Source organism: Zootoca vivipara, chromosome 9, assembly GCF_963506605.1.
Source record: "Zootoca vivipara chromosome 9, rZooViv1.1, whole genome shotgun sequence".
Lineage (NCBI taxonomy): Eukaryota > Metazoa > Chordata > Lepidosauria > Squamata > Lacertidae > Zootoca > Zootoca vivipara.
This window is the reverse complement of record NC_083284.1, coordinates 22,622,547-22,637,432: the sequence shown is the minus strand read 5'-3', so window position 1 is coordinate 22,637,432 and position 14,886 is coordinate 22,622,547. Positions and strand designations below refer to the sequence as shown.

At 44.2% G+C, this 14,886-nt stretch overlaps 1 protein-coding gene across 2 annotated transcripts in view; it reads right to left on the bottom strand.

Annotated features, from left to right (window-relative positions):
- The window catches only part of TET2 (tet methylcytosine dioxygenase 2), a 72,208-nt gene extending 58,342 nt beyond the window's left edge, over nucleotides 1–13,866 (bottom strand). Inside the window, exon 1 of one of the 2 annotated variants that reach the window (XM_035111806.2) lies at nucleotides 13,499–13,866. The gene's annotated coding sequence lies outside the window, so the exon portion shown is untranslated. The remainder of the gene's footprint in view (nucleotides 1–13,498) is intronic. The other variant, XM_060278485.1, reaches the window with a different exon arrangement.
- Nucleotides 13,867–14,886: the final 1,020 nt, after the last annotated feature.

Genomic DNA, 14,886 nt, shown 5'->3' with positions numbered 1-14,886 from the left:
ATTGCTTCATGAGAACATTCCCACAGACCGCCAAGAAATTAAACAGAACTGCAGCCACCACATCTCTCTTCTGAGTAAGCATGCTTAGGATAGCTGCATGATAGTCTTTGCACCTGCGAAAAGCGTTTGCTAATGGCTGGCTAAAATGAATATGTTTTGAAATGGGTGCATGAAATGAAAGTTAGTGCCGCCATATGTGACACACTGTTTGAATCTGTGACAGCATACCCTGCTCAAACAACTATGAATGTGTAGCAGCCTGCCCACCTTAAAAAAAAAGTAAAGGACCTCTGAGAGTTAGGTCCAGTCGTGAACAACTCTGGGGTTGCAGCGCTCATCTCGCTTTACTTGCCAACGTTTGTCCGCAGGCAGTTTTTCTGGGTCATGTGGCCAGCATGACCAAGCCGCTTCTGGCGAAACCAGAGCAGTGCACGGAAACACCATTTAACTTCCCACTGGAGCGGTACCTATTTATCTACTTGCACTTTGATGTGCTTTCGAACTGCTAGGTTGGCAGGCGCTGGGACCGAGCAACGGGAGCTCACCCCGTCACGGGGATTCGAACCACCAACCTTCCGATCAGCAAGCCCTAGGCTCAGTGGTTTAGACCACAGTGCCACCTACTCCCACCCGCTCACCTTACCACCCCTCAAACCTGTACAGCACTTAAAAACCCCATGCTTACCTTCAACCGTAACAAGAAAATCACTGCAGTCGCAAAACGTTTGCCTGCTTTTTTGGTTGGAAGAGTTAAAATGTGTAGACTACAATTCTGGACAGCTAATCTGCTACAGCATGCTCTTCTGTGGGATTTATGCAGCCCTACTGTGTGTGTGTGCATAACTGTAGCCTGGGTTAAAGACTGCTGATTGGAGTGTTCGGCATTTCCCCACATAGATCCAAATAGCAAGGACGCACCCTGCATTACTTTCATATGTTGGCAGTTGTCTGCAGACTATTAGTCCTTTTGGAAAGCAGAAATTACGTCTACTCCCTATGGCACACAAGGTTTGCACTGCCCGGTTCCAGTTCTTTGTCAAGCGGTGAAGCTTCTATTTTTGGCTCACCGCAGATGACCTTGCTGTAAGCTACAGAGCTGAATGTCGCCAAAACAAAAGGAGATTATTATTTTAAAAAAAGCAGGGAGGGGAAAGAACCCTGAGTATTGTGGAATACTCCAACCAGCCTATAACAAGGTTATGATGGCTGTGGGCGATAATAAAAATGGAGGGGAAAGTAGACCATTGCGGGTGAACGGTGCCGACTCGCGAACTGTTGCACCCGCCAGACTGTTACGCAACAGCTCTTGGGAATTCTGGGAGGGTGTTTGTAAACAGTCAGACATGTGCGCAAAGTCCACGTGGTGCTGACTGAGGCTGGATCAGAAAAAAAACTCTGAATGGGAAGAGCAGCTCGGTCTGCAGCGTTGAAGGGAAAGCAAGTTAGAGCCATGCATCTTGGGGCCTTCCTGGAGAGCAAAATGTTGCAAAAAGTGTGCATCCCATCACAGTGGCAGACATTTCCTAGAACGGTTAGCTGCTTTCTCCAAAGCAAGGCGAAAATGTGTGCCAACTATTGAGGAAAGAAATCAGAAGGAACTGTGTGAGGAGTGAACAAGCTACGATGTAACTCTCTGTAACTCAAGTACAGGCAAAGGAATGTTAGCAATAAATTTAAAACAAGTATCCTAATGAAAATAAAGAACCGATACACTGGTTGCTGTAATGAAGATACTGAATTTTATTTTCAAAGTTTCAGCTTTCACACAAAAGACACTGTTCAGTGGTTTCCAACAGGATACCTGGTCCTATCTGCCTTGATTTCTAATGAAGTCCTTTGTGAGTGCATGAGTATTTACTTCCACATATATAGAAGACTTGATGGTTGCAGCATTTGGGTACAAGCGAGTATGAAGCTCTGCTTGAATATATTTTGTTTTTCTATCCACTTTACCCAGACACCTGGAAGGTTGCAATCTCAAACTACTAACCTGAAAGTGACTTCAGTCCAACAGGGCAATACTTGTCCATATGATTTTGAGCAATGCAAGAAGTCATGAACTTGTCCTATCTTTGAACTGGTAAACAACCTACAGATGCTAAGTCTGAACTAATAAATGGCCTCATTGCATGTGGTAGGTGATGTACACAAGTCAAAGAGCCTACAAGTTCAATAAAAGAAACCAGAGCCCCTTGTTTGTTGAAGTGGCGTGCCACAACCTTATCCCCTAACTGCTACTTTTAATTGTGGTTATTACTTCATAGTACAATTATTTTTGAAAGAAGCATGCAGAAATATTGGCACTTCAAGAAAAAGACAGGTTGGATTGAGGGTCCCCTCCCCCATCTGTTTGGTATTCAAAATAAAAAAAATCCTTCAGTAGCACCTTAAAGACCAACTAAGTTTATATTTTGGTATGAGCTTTCGTGTGCATGCACACTTCTTCAGATACACTAGAAACAGAAGTGTCAGACCATATATATATACAGAGGGTGGTGGGGGTGGGTGGGAATGGGAGATGGGCTGATGGGAGTGGTAAACCTGTAGATGGGTGTTAATGGCTGCTGATGGCTGCAATTAGTCCTGGGCTGAGGTGCTAAAGAAAGCTTGATCATGCATAACGAGATAAGAATCCGATATCTCTATTCATCCCAGGTGCTTCCATGGTTTTAAGCTTGGAAATCATTACCATTCCCACCCACCCCCACCACCCTCTGTATATATATAGGGTCTGACACTTCTGTTTCTAGTGTATCTGAAGAAGTGTGCATGCACACGAAAGCTCATACCAAAATATAAACTTAGTTGGTCTTTAAGGTGCTACTGAAGGAATTTTTTTATTTTGCTTCGACTCAGACCAACACGGCTACCTACCTGTTTGGTATTCATTTGGCTTCAAGACCTGCATTCATTCACCTGCCATTAAAAAGCCATGGCCTGAGGCTGCCTTCCCAATGAAATAAGTTAAATATTTGGGATTATTCACTGAGCTATAACAGACAGAAATGAAAATTAAAGCTGTAGTGCAAGAACTAAGATGGAAATCTAATTTCAAGAACTAAGGCCAATTTACCTGGATTAGCAATGGTTTTTTTTAATGTATCGGTAGAAAGTCAATAGGTAATACTTATTTTCCTGTATAAAGTTATTGGGCTTTCAGTTTCTGCCTCTAAAACAACTTATTTCAGTAAACACTGAGTGTTAAACCTATTAGAAATTTGACTTTTCAAGAGTAACTCCTTTACACCTCAGTGGACCAGCTATCGACTCCTACATACTGGTACTTCCACATGCTAAGTTTTTTTTACCATGATAGTAGCATTTTTGTGCAAGGCAAGCCAGCATGTCAGATATCCATAAGCTAGACAAATACTTCGTCAATGCCAGTTAGTCCAAAGGTACCAACAAGTTTAGCTCATGGGGACCAGCAGCCTTTGTGCAATGCCAGCAATGGTAGCTCCAAGCTAGCAAGGTACAGTACCAGGTCTCTCTTGTGTTACCCACTTCCTATTTCACTTAGGCTTGCACCCGTCAACAGTGGGGAAGTGGATAATGAGAGATGCCCAAGAACTAGAGCTGTTTCCTTCCACTTTCAAGTTCAGCAGTTTGGAGCAGGCCCTAGTTCCCATGTGCAAACAACAGGGTAAAAATATAACACAAACAATAATTATTCCCAGTTAGTACTTCATTCGAGCCCAGATTCCCTTTCATCTTGAGACATAGCCCACGCAGCCTCCATAGCTAGCTTTCCAGTGGGTCCTTTCAAACACAAGGATTTTGTGGAACAATAAAGCATTGTAAGGCACCCGAAGAACTCTGGTTCTGTGATGACACAGAGTTGCCATAAATAAGTAAACAAATGAAGGATTAATCATAGGAGCAGAAATATGCACAATCTAGCATTCCTATCCAGTCTTCTCTAGCACAACTACTACTTTGTTGGATTACAACTCTCTTTTTGATCTCAGCATCTCCATTTACTCTATTCACCACTTCCCATTCTATATACTAGCTTAGTGAAAAGGAAGTGATGTAACAGGAGTGAGTAATCAATATTCCTCCAGATGTTGTTGAAATGCATAATCTCTTATCACTGGCCATGTTAGCTGTGGCTATTGGGTATTGTGCAGTCCAACAACATCTGGAAGGCCACAGATCCCCCCTCCCCGGTTGTATAGACCATTAACTATTCTCTCAGTGTGATTCCCCTCCCTCCCAAAGTGCATTTAGGCTCATTTTACAAAGCACACTTTCTGCACAAGACTCTAGCCAAAGCTTCGCAGTTCAATCAGAAACTCAAGACTAAATGTCTATCTAGACCTCTAGCTGACTATATGTGCAGGGTAAAGGAATCATTCCAGAATTTTAGACAAGAGAATTAATTATCTGCGACTGCAGCCAAAAAGCCTTTCTCCCATATCCTGCTGCCTGCTTGGCAACTTATTCTCTGTAATACATTGCGCAAGACCTGAACTAAACTGTCATTTGGGGCAATTCCAGCCAAGAGATGTATATTTATTGTAGGTTCCTCACCTGGCAAGTCAACAAAGCAATCACCTCGCTTTTAATAGACTAATGGCACAGTTATTTCAGGTGAACAAATATCAAGCTCTACACAAGAGTTTCTTATGCTAGAGCAGAGGACAGAAAATGTGCAAGTGTACACTATCACAATAATAAATGCATGGGTACCAGTATACCCAGTAAAGTAATAAGCCCTCTCCAGGCCAGTACTCTTCCTCACCCTTCTACCTTACAGAGATAATTCCAATATTATGAATTAATTAATCATTCCAAATAGAGGAAGGATACACACAAACCCCCTTTTTAAAAAGGTGCAAAACTGTTGATCCAACTCCTGCTTTCATGCTTTAAACCTCTTAAAAGCTCTGCTTCAAGATCTGTGGGAGAACCCGTTCTTGGCATCCCATTACTGGCTGAAATTCACTGTGATGTGGAATAGTGCCTTCTCAGTGGTGGCACCAGTTTCACGGAATGCCTTCCCCTCTGTGATAATAGGGTCTTGCCTGCTGTAGGGTTAGAACTGCATGGGGAATTTTATTTAGCATTTCGGGAAATTTTCCATTGTAGTGGTTTTGATCCTGATCTGCAGCGTATGTTACATACACTGGAATCACTACACAATGAAGGGTGGGGTACAAATTGAAAGAGCAATTAAAACAGTACATCGAAACATTTCTAAGGGCAGGTTCATATAGTCAAGGACATCACTTGGTTATAGGATGCCAATGAAAGTATGAACGGACTCCATTTAGAAACACTTACGTACCTGTTATATATACACACATCAGTGGTTGATTCTCACATGCCAGTCAGACCACTCCTGAACATGTGAACTAGACCTAAGAGTCCATGTCCATAGATCTCCACACTGCATGACCTCTATTCCACACTTCCTTCTGTGAATAAGCAGTCACAGCTGTCCAGACATTATCAGCATTACGGCTATAGGGGAACCCCAAGCAAATCTGTTTAGTTTGCTTGGGGGCAAGAACGGCAGGTGATACACCCTTCTTGACAGAAGAACTACAAGCTATAATTCAAAGTCTCCGCCACATGTAAGTATTTTTCATGCCTGGCAATGGCAGGAGGTGGTGCTCTGCAAAATGTGTGGAGCTTTGCCTTCTCCATTTACATGATGTATATGGTGTGACTGTTTATGTATTCAGGGCTATTGCGTAGGATTGCAGCCACAACCTCCAGTGTTGCATATTATCTGGAGTTTCAGCAAAACTGGATTTCCTTGCAGATCTGCTTTAAGTCCCATTTTCCTTGTGCAGAGGAAAACATTTTCAAATGCCAATGAATAAGAACAAGAACAGTTCTCAACTGTTCTAAAATATATCTACAATATTGGCTGCATTCACACACCATGGTAAACCATAGGACAGGGGGCGCAGGTAAATGTGCTTTGCTTGCTGAAGCTCCATGATTCAATCTCTACCATCTTCAGGTAGGGCTGGGAAAGACTCCTGTTTGAAACCTTGTAGAGTGTTCAGATCAAAGCTTTTCTTGCACTCTATACTGTTGCAATCCTTACGAGAATCCAGAAGGCGGGGGAGTAGGAAGAAAGGCTTACATCAGTGGTATAGTACATGCTTTGCAGGCAGAAATCCCACATTCAGTCCATAGGAATTCTGGGCAGGCCTGGAGAATATTATTGCCTTAAACTCTGGAGCGCCACCACCAGTCAGTGTTGGAGAATGCTAACCTAGATGGATCAGTGGTCTGACTTGGTTTAAGGCAGCTATCCCATGCATTTGGGCTGGGGTTGAGGCCAAGAGAGTAGTTTGTCAGAAGCCAATTCATGACTTTAGGGCAGGGTTTCCCAAACACGAGTCTCCAGCAGTTTTCGAATTACAATTCCCATCATTCCTGACTACTGATCTTGCTAGCTAGGGGTGGTGGGAGCTGTAGTCCAAAAACAGCTGGAGACTCAAGTTTGGGAAACCCTGCTTTAGGACAATAGTAAGGCTAAAAAGGGGGTTCCCAATTCATAGTACAGTATCTTCATGAGTAAACTAGACACGGGTTAAATCAGTCACTAGCCCTTACAATTTAGGCTTTTAAAATCTTACACTGATTTTATTAGACTCTTCACAACATGTATCTGTGAGATGCTTTGTATTTTTGTACATACCATCTTCAGTTAGCAATTTTTCAAATAGATTTAAAAGACTTCTAAGTTTCCAGAGGTTAATTGAAGTGGATTTGTTGTTACCTGGTTCAGATTAAAATTACAACAGAGCTATAACAGAGCTATAATAGGTATGTTCAAATCTCTCTTTAGCTTCTATCCATCTCTGATTCACACTGCAGTCAGTTTTTTTATGATTCATAATGCATCCCACTGCGTTTCAGAACCAGATCAAACAAATAGCCTTTTCAGATGATGTCATAACATTAAGGATTGGCAAAATGCCTTCACAGCAGCCAGAGAGAACAAGACAAATCAATAGTTTATCTTGTTTGGCAAAATAATTTGAGATTGTGTTTTCCAGCATTGTTCAAAAGAACCACCAATTCTTTTCAAAACTTAGCAAGGGCTCAAAAGTAGACAAGGGAGGGAAAGAGTAAGAAAGAAAACAAAGGAGGAAAAACAGCACAGACGGAGTTAGCATTGATCTTGTACCAAAGCTGACCCAGTTGTGGCACTGATCATTGTTAAAAGGCTATGCTGCAACAATGGCAGTTGTGAAGAATGCTTTGGAAACTCCAAAATGCCATCACATAGAATTCTTCTGGGTGGTGACAGACACAGTAAATCTAGACTGCCTCTGCCCATAAAGACATAAGTGCTAACTTTCTGTATTGGATTAAATGTCTATCTAATCTAATCCACTTCTGACTCCTAGATGCCCTTGGGAAGTTCACAAGCATGGTGTTCTGAGAACAGCCATTAGCCATTCCTTATAATTTGGCTCCAGTATCTAGTAGTCAGCGATATTTTACCACTGGGTATGGCACAATATGCATATTTAGTTGTTATGGGCAATAGCTAATGATACATTTACCTTCCATTAATTAATCTAACACTAGGACCCACCTTGCCACACACAGAGGCTTTCAAAAATACCTCCGGGTGCTTGAATTCCATGGAGAAGCTTTCAAGTTACATATCCAAGCTCAAGTGAGCCCTGGAGAAAACAGCCGAGTATAAGTGAAATAAACATGGAGAATCTTCATCCCAGAGCAGCCACAAACCAACCAGGCCTTACAGATTTCCAGTTCCTAGAAGTTTAAGTTTCAATGGCTCTAGTGTGGTGTAGTGGTTAAGAGTGGTGGACTCGTAATCTGGGGAACCGGGTTCGCGTCCCCGCTCCTCCACAGGCAGCTGCTGGGTGACCTTGGGCTAGTCACACTTCTCTGAAGTCTCTCAGCCCCACTCACCTCACACAGTGTTTGTTGTGGGGGAGGAAGGGAAAGGAGATTGTTAGCTGCTTTGAGACTCCTTAGGGTAGTGATAAAGCAGGATATAAAATCCAAACTCTTCTTCTTCTTCTTTCTTCTTCTTCTTGACATGGCCATAACAATCTCTTTCAAGCAGATTGAAACAGAGTAGCCGCTCTCCTTGGTGCATGTAACCAAAGTGTTCATTACTATAATGCCATTGACAATCCCTTAGGAAGTACAGTTGTACCTCGGAAGTTGAACAGAATCTATTGCAGGCAGTGGCGGAGCGCGGGCAGGGCTGGTGTGCATCCTGGGGGTGGAGCGTGCCACTCGCATGGGCGTGGCACGCGTTCTGGGGATGGGGACAGCCGTGATGGCACCCTACCGGGATCACGCTGCCAGGGGCGGCGCGCTCCCATCGCCCCCCTCTTCCTACGCCCCTGATTCTGGGAATCCGTTCGACTTCTGAAATGTTCGGAAACCAAAGCGCGGCTTCCGATTGGAAGCTCCTTCAGCCAATCAGAAGCCCCGTTGGACGTTCGGCTTCTGAAAGAACGTTTGAAAACCAGAACACACACTTCCGGGATTTGTTCGTTCAGGAGCCAATTTGTTCGGGAGCCAAGGTGTCCGAAATCCAAGCTACGACTGTACAGTGAATACAACATGCATACAGCCAACATCTGCATCGTGGGAAGTCACTAGCAATATATTACATCCATGTGGCATCATCTGCATGAGCTTCCTATTGATTCCAGGCCCAAGTCAAGGTGACAGTTTTGACCTAGAGTCTCATGTATGGCTTGGGAGTATCATGCCTGCATCTTATCATGATCCTCGACTATAATCGGGAAAACTAAGTTTAGCAACTAAGTTTAGCATCTCACACAGAGAGGAATTTTTAGCAACTGCTTCTCAGAAGTTGCTCAGCAAAGTCACAGTTTTTCTGCTGTTGGGGAGTGTGGGAAATATCTGTTTGAGTCTCATATATGTTTACCTGCCCTTAAACAATCGACTAGCCCACAAATCCAGTGACAGCAGCACACACACATTCCAATCCAGAAATTTAAGTTTCTGGTGAATCATAGAATCACAGAATTGTAGAACAAGAAAACTTATTTACATTTGTCCGATGGAACATGAAAAAGATCTCTTTGCTCTCTTCAAAATTAGCAATACTCTACTGCCCTGAATAGAACGTTTTGCCAATAGTTAGCTGATCCTTGCAGGGAATTAAAAAGTGAATGTATTCCCCATCACTTTAAGGATTCCATTTCCCCTTTGTGCATTTATTATCAGGAAAGAAATTATTTCTCAATCTTTCATTAGCAATGTGAATACTCTAGAGTTGGCCTGGACAGTGAACATCCCATGGGCGTTGGGGAAAGTTGTCTTGTTTTTTTTAAGTAGTCAGTGGTTTGATCCAGACTAGCAGTGACGTCCCACATGTGTCTATTCACGAGTAACCTTTAATTAGTTCGGTGAGACCTACTCTCAGGGTAATTGTGTTTAGGAACACAGTCCGTTAGCTGAACTTGGGTTCCACTGAAATCAGTGCGAAAAGTTAGCCATAGTTAAACCTCAGCAAGTTTAATAGAAATAAAGCACAGCTAACTTATGGGATGGTCCAGCCAACTGCACAGTGCCAATTAAGTAGCATCCTAAGTAAAACAGCAACCCCAGCAGAACAAGCACTTGGGCAAGCTGCAACAAAATAGTGCAGTTTGCCACATGTACATTTATGAAATCTTGAGGACAGAGATGCTTTTGAGAAGGGCAGCCAGTTTTAGTTGATCCTGCAGGAATAATGTACTGATTTCGAAAGGCAATTTCAGTGCTACACATTATTTTGAAACTCAAGACAATCAGTGTCTTGTTTACTTAGAAGCAAGCCCCACTGAGATTAGGATTGCAGCCACAGTCACTTCACATTGCCCTTTTGCCATTCAAAATTGAGTAACAATTGAACAACCATAACAATTTATCAGGGCACAACACTTTTGGCATAACAAAGTCTAAGACTAGGAACCTCATTTCAAAAATGAGGTTAGTATATACATAACAATACAGTAAGTGAAAGGTCCTAAAAGTAATAACAACAACATGCTTTATCTCTAGAAGGGCAAAATTCTGATAAAGTTGTTCACTGTTTATTCTGATGATATGCAGTAACCTAGAACTCTCATCACATCCACTAGGATGTTCAACAATGGAACTTTTAAAGAGACAAAAGTCATTCAACTCTACAGTATATATTATGAATACATGTTGCTAAGCTAAAGGTTTTATCCTATAAGTTACACAAGTAAAGATTTAAGTACTTTTGAGGCAGGATCTAGATGCCCTGACCCTTACCAAGTACTAGATGCCACAGAATCTGTCACAGAACATTGGTAATATATTTATGGTAAAGGTAAAGGACCCCTGGATGGTTAAGTCCAGTCAAAGGCAACTATAGGGTTGCAGCGCTCATCTCGCTTTCAGGCCGAGGGAGCCAGCGTTTGTCCACAGACAGCTTTCCAGGTTGTGTGGCCAGCATGACTAAACCGCTTCTGCCAAAATGGAACACCATGATGGAAACCAGAGTGCACAGAAATGCCGTTTACCCTCCCGCCGCAGCGGTACCTATTTATCTACTTGCACTGGTGTGCTTTTGAACTGCTAGGTTGGCAGGAGCTGGGACAGAGCAACGGGAGCTCACCCAATCACAGAGATTCAAACCGCCGACCTTCTGATCAGCAAGCCCAAGAGCCTCAGTGGTTTAGATCACAGCGCCACCTGCAACCTTTACCATATTTATGCACTACATGATGTGGCAAATGAACTTTATGAACTGTCACGCTGATGCTCAGTGCTCCTAAGCAGAGGTACATTTGTGTACACCAATATGCATGCAGCCCAAGACTGTAATTTGGGATAGAGACCAATTTCACTGACTTGCAAAGAGAGGGATGAGCCCACTTCCATAATGTGAATGGAAGCTGTACTGGATCTCCAACCAATCTGTGTGTGGAGTTCCCAGCTGAGAAAGAGAATCTGTGTGCAGAAGCTGCTTTCAAAGGTTGATCCCATCAACAGTACTTGAGGATTTAATTTTTTGTTTAAGCTTTTCAGAATGTTGGATAGTCTTGACAATACACAACGGCTCAGTTCATGATTCTGGAAGAAAGTTTTCCCATTGCAGAGAGAGAGGTCTGGTAGGTGGATAGTGTTTTGTTTAAAGAAAACAGCTATTTTCCACTGTACTTCATACGTGTGTCACTAACTTAAATAAAACAACAGTTATTATCTGGGAACATATCAAGCAGCGCATGAGAACAATGCATACCGCTATTTTTATTATTACTGAAAAATAATAGAACAATGTGAGGAAATATGGACTTCTTAAGCTTATACCAAAAAAAAAAATCAACCCTCTGCTGATGTAACCAGAAAAAGTCAGCAAAGCACATTAACCTTTGAGGGGTAATGTGGGAGTTGTTGCAAACATCCCTTTCACTTCTCAAAGCAGGCTGCACTCAAGCTAATTGAGTGAATTTGTTAACCTCAGAGATAAGAGTGGCAAGGACTCACAAGGAGTTTCAACAGGTTCATGTTGGGGAGGTTTGGTGTTTTTTAGTTTTTGTTTAAGACCAAGCATGCATTGGGTATGGGGTTGTTTCTGCCTTCTGATCACCCCCCCTCCACTAACTGAAGCCTGCTCATTATGCTTGACCATTAACACCCATCTGCTGAATTTGTTTTACAAATAAGCTTTGTTCTATTGGCTTTAGTTCTCAACTGAAAGTGCCATCATGGAATACACATGCAATTCCACAAATGACTGTAAGGCTATTGCTATTCCTCCTCTCCACCCCTCTTCCTGGAGTGTCAGCCTGCCATTAAAATGCAAATACAATGGCCTTATTAGCTAGCAAACAACCACCCACTGACCTTCTTCTACAGAGGGAAGGCATCTTTTCCTTCATTTTAAAAAAATCCATATAACAGCCAGACAAGTCCTATTCTACCATTGCTTACCATCTCATGGTATCAGGTTTTGTATTTGCATACTCACCATCGAGGGGGAAAACATATCTCAAAATGAGATCATCATAGTGAACGTTTCAGTGGAAAGCTGCTAAGATCACATCAGCTCCTTCCATCCCCACCACAATCAGTTTACAAAGGCAAATTTTATATAATGTACACTCAAGAACTATTGCAGAAAGCCTGCTAAGTGGCAAAAAAGGGAAACACTTCCAATTCGATTAAAGCTCCCATTATAGATCTAACATATGACCTATGGGAGTGATTGTAATTAGGTTTAATGCTAAATAATAAATACAAGAAGGCACAACATTTTGCATTTGCCTAGCACATTCCTGGTAGATTATGGTTTAGTAGCCTTGATCTCGTTAAATGGTAATTATTTTAAAAGGGCATAAGGAAGCTTCCCTCGTCGTCCTCCCACCCCACCCCCCGCCCACCACCCACATTGAGTAACTGGCTCTCATCACGGGATCCAGAAATTGCGAAGCCAAGATAGCACAGAGAATTGCAAAGGTAGAGAAAAGAAGCTGGGGAGCAAATGTCCTCTCCAATCTCACTTCCTTCCCCAGGATGGGGGGCTTCACTTTCCTTCTGCGCCCCTGACCTTGCCGTCCTGAAAACTCCACAACCCCCCCCTCTCTTCCCCCCTCCCGCCCTCTCTCTTGGACTGCGCCTGCCTTTGTGTCTGCTTGTCACTCACCGGTAAACCAAATGAGAGCTGATTCATGAAAAGCACAAAGCCGAAAAAACACTTTCACACACAAAAAAATCTCTCTCTCGCACGCACGCCTCTCTAACCCGCTGGCAGAACGTCCCTGCCCTCTACGCTAGGCACCTCTCAAGAAAGAGTTTGCTTTTGCCCAGAGATCACAAACCCTCTTCCATTTTATCATCATTATTTTTAATAAGGGCATGCTCTCAAAGTTTTGGTCAACTAACCCAACCATCGATTTTTATTTTTATTTTAAAGCGACCCCCGCGTAAACTTGCTTTCCCCAAGGCCACTTGGGAGTCTCTTTCCAGAATAAAGCCCGGACGCGATTAAGAACTCAGCACGTGTGTAAGCGAGAACACACGTTTAAAGGGCGGCTGCAATTGGGGGGGGGGGTGTAGCGTGGAAGCGAAGAGGAGGAAAAAGAAGTGCAATTTTATAAAACAAAAACAAAACTCAAAGCAGACCGACTTCTCTGTCCAACAAGCACAAAGGTGTGGGGGGGGGGGAGGACTCACCCGCCCCAAACCCAAGTAGCTAAAACAGCAAAGTTCACAAGGCGAAAGCTACACACATACAGGGGGCAAAGAGGGGGGAAGTAACCCCCAAAATAGCTTCGAATTTTTCTATTTGTCAGCCATGTTGGCGAAGCTGCTGTAATTTTCTTTTCCATTCGGACCCGCGGAGAGTTGTGTGTGTGTGTGTGTGTTTCCCTAAAAGTCACACCAAGGAGCCCCACGGGCTACTAAAGGAGGTCAGAAAGGAGAGCGTTTCGGAGCAGTGGGAAAGGGAAAGAGAGAGAGAGAGATAGGGAAGAAGGAGAGAGAGAAGCGCGCCTCTGACCTCTTTCCAGCAGTCCCCTCCGCCTCGCCGAATCCAGCCGAAGCAATCTGCTCTTCCTGCTAACCAATCCTAAAGGGCAGCCATCTTGCTTCCTTCTGCTCCTTTACGAAAGCAGCCTAGCCTCCGCATCAATATTCATAAGGCCGTTTTGACGTCTGCTCCCTCCTCGCTCGGTGGAGCCCCAGCGTCGCTCCCAGCGGCGGACGTGACTGCCATCCGAACGAGGGCGGGAGAGGGGGAGGCTGCTGCTGCTTCGCCGTCTCCCCAACAGTGCCAGGGCGGGCGGCCGGGCAGGCGAGCGGGCTCGGGCTACTGGCAGGCAGAAACGCGAGCCTCTCCCCCATTGGGGGCTTTCCCACACAAAGGCGTGGGAGACCTTTCTATTGGGGTATATTGGGTTGTTCTAACAGGCGAGCCGGATAGGAAAGGGTGGTGGTGTTGTAACGTGCGTGGGGGTGTTTGGTGGGTTTATAAAATTATTTTTAATCACTTTTCGGCGCTAAAACCAGAAGGGCAGGAAATGCCAGAAAGCAGTCGCGCGCGCGCGCGCGCGTGTGTGTGTGTGTTTTCCAGCCTCCCCCCCCCGCCCTTTTCCTTGCTGCTGCACTGCAGCCCCGATAATGTGACACAGTTGCAGACAAAGGACTCAAAACAAGGAGCTGTCATTCTTAACAGATGTTGTTTCCTGGTTAGGGAGGGAGGGAGGGAGGGCGCGTGCTCGCTCTCGCTCGCGCGCACATCCCACTCCCGGTCCCTTTAAGCAGAAAGACGCTTCTTCTCCCACAATGGCTTGCTTGCTTGGCAAGGCGAACTTCGTCTCGGGCGCAGGCCCCGCCCCGCGATTTGCATATTCAGCGCTCGCTCGGGCGCCATTGGCTGGAAGCGCGGGCTCGGCGGTGCTTTTTAAAGGGCTGCTGCGCCCAAGTTCTCCAAAGTCCGCGGGGTTTCTCTCGCCGCCGCCGCCTTCAGGCCCACCTCCTGTTTACGCTGGGCATGTGAGCAGCACGTGGATGGCACCGATCAAGGTCGGAACTCTTTGGTGGTTTGTGTTTTTGCTGCAGACAGAAGAATCCGTTGGCTCAGAGAGAGTCATGAGGGATCAGCCCAGTCCTGTGGGATCAATGGGTCCGGGCATGTTTAACTGGACTGCATGTTGCAGCATATTCATTGAAAAACCACCCTGCGTTTTATTTTTAAGAAGTTGTAAAACGAGAACAGACTGCCTTTTGTTGCACTTTAAAAGAAAAAAAAGGAGGAAAGAGAGAAAAATTAATCCAAACCATTGGATCATTTTTGGAATGTCGTCAATTTGAGGGTCACAAATAAAAAGGATGGATGTAGAGCAATATCTTCCTAAACTATACTCGGAGTAAATCTATTGCAATCCA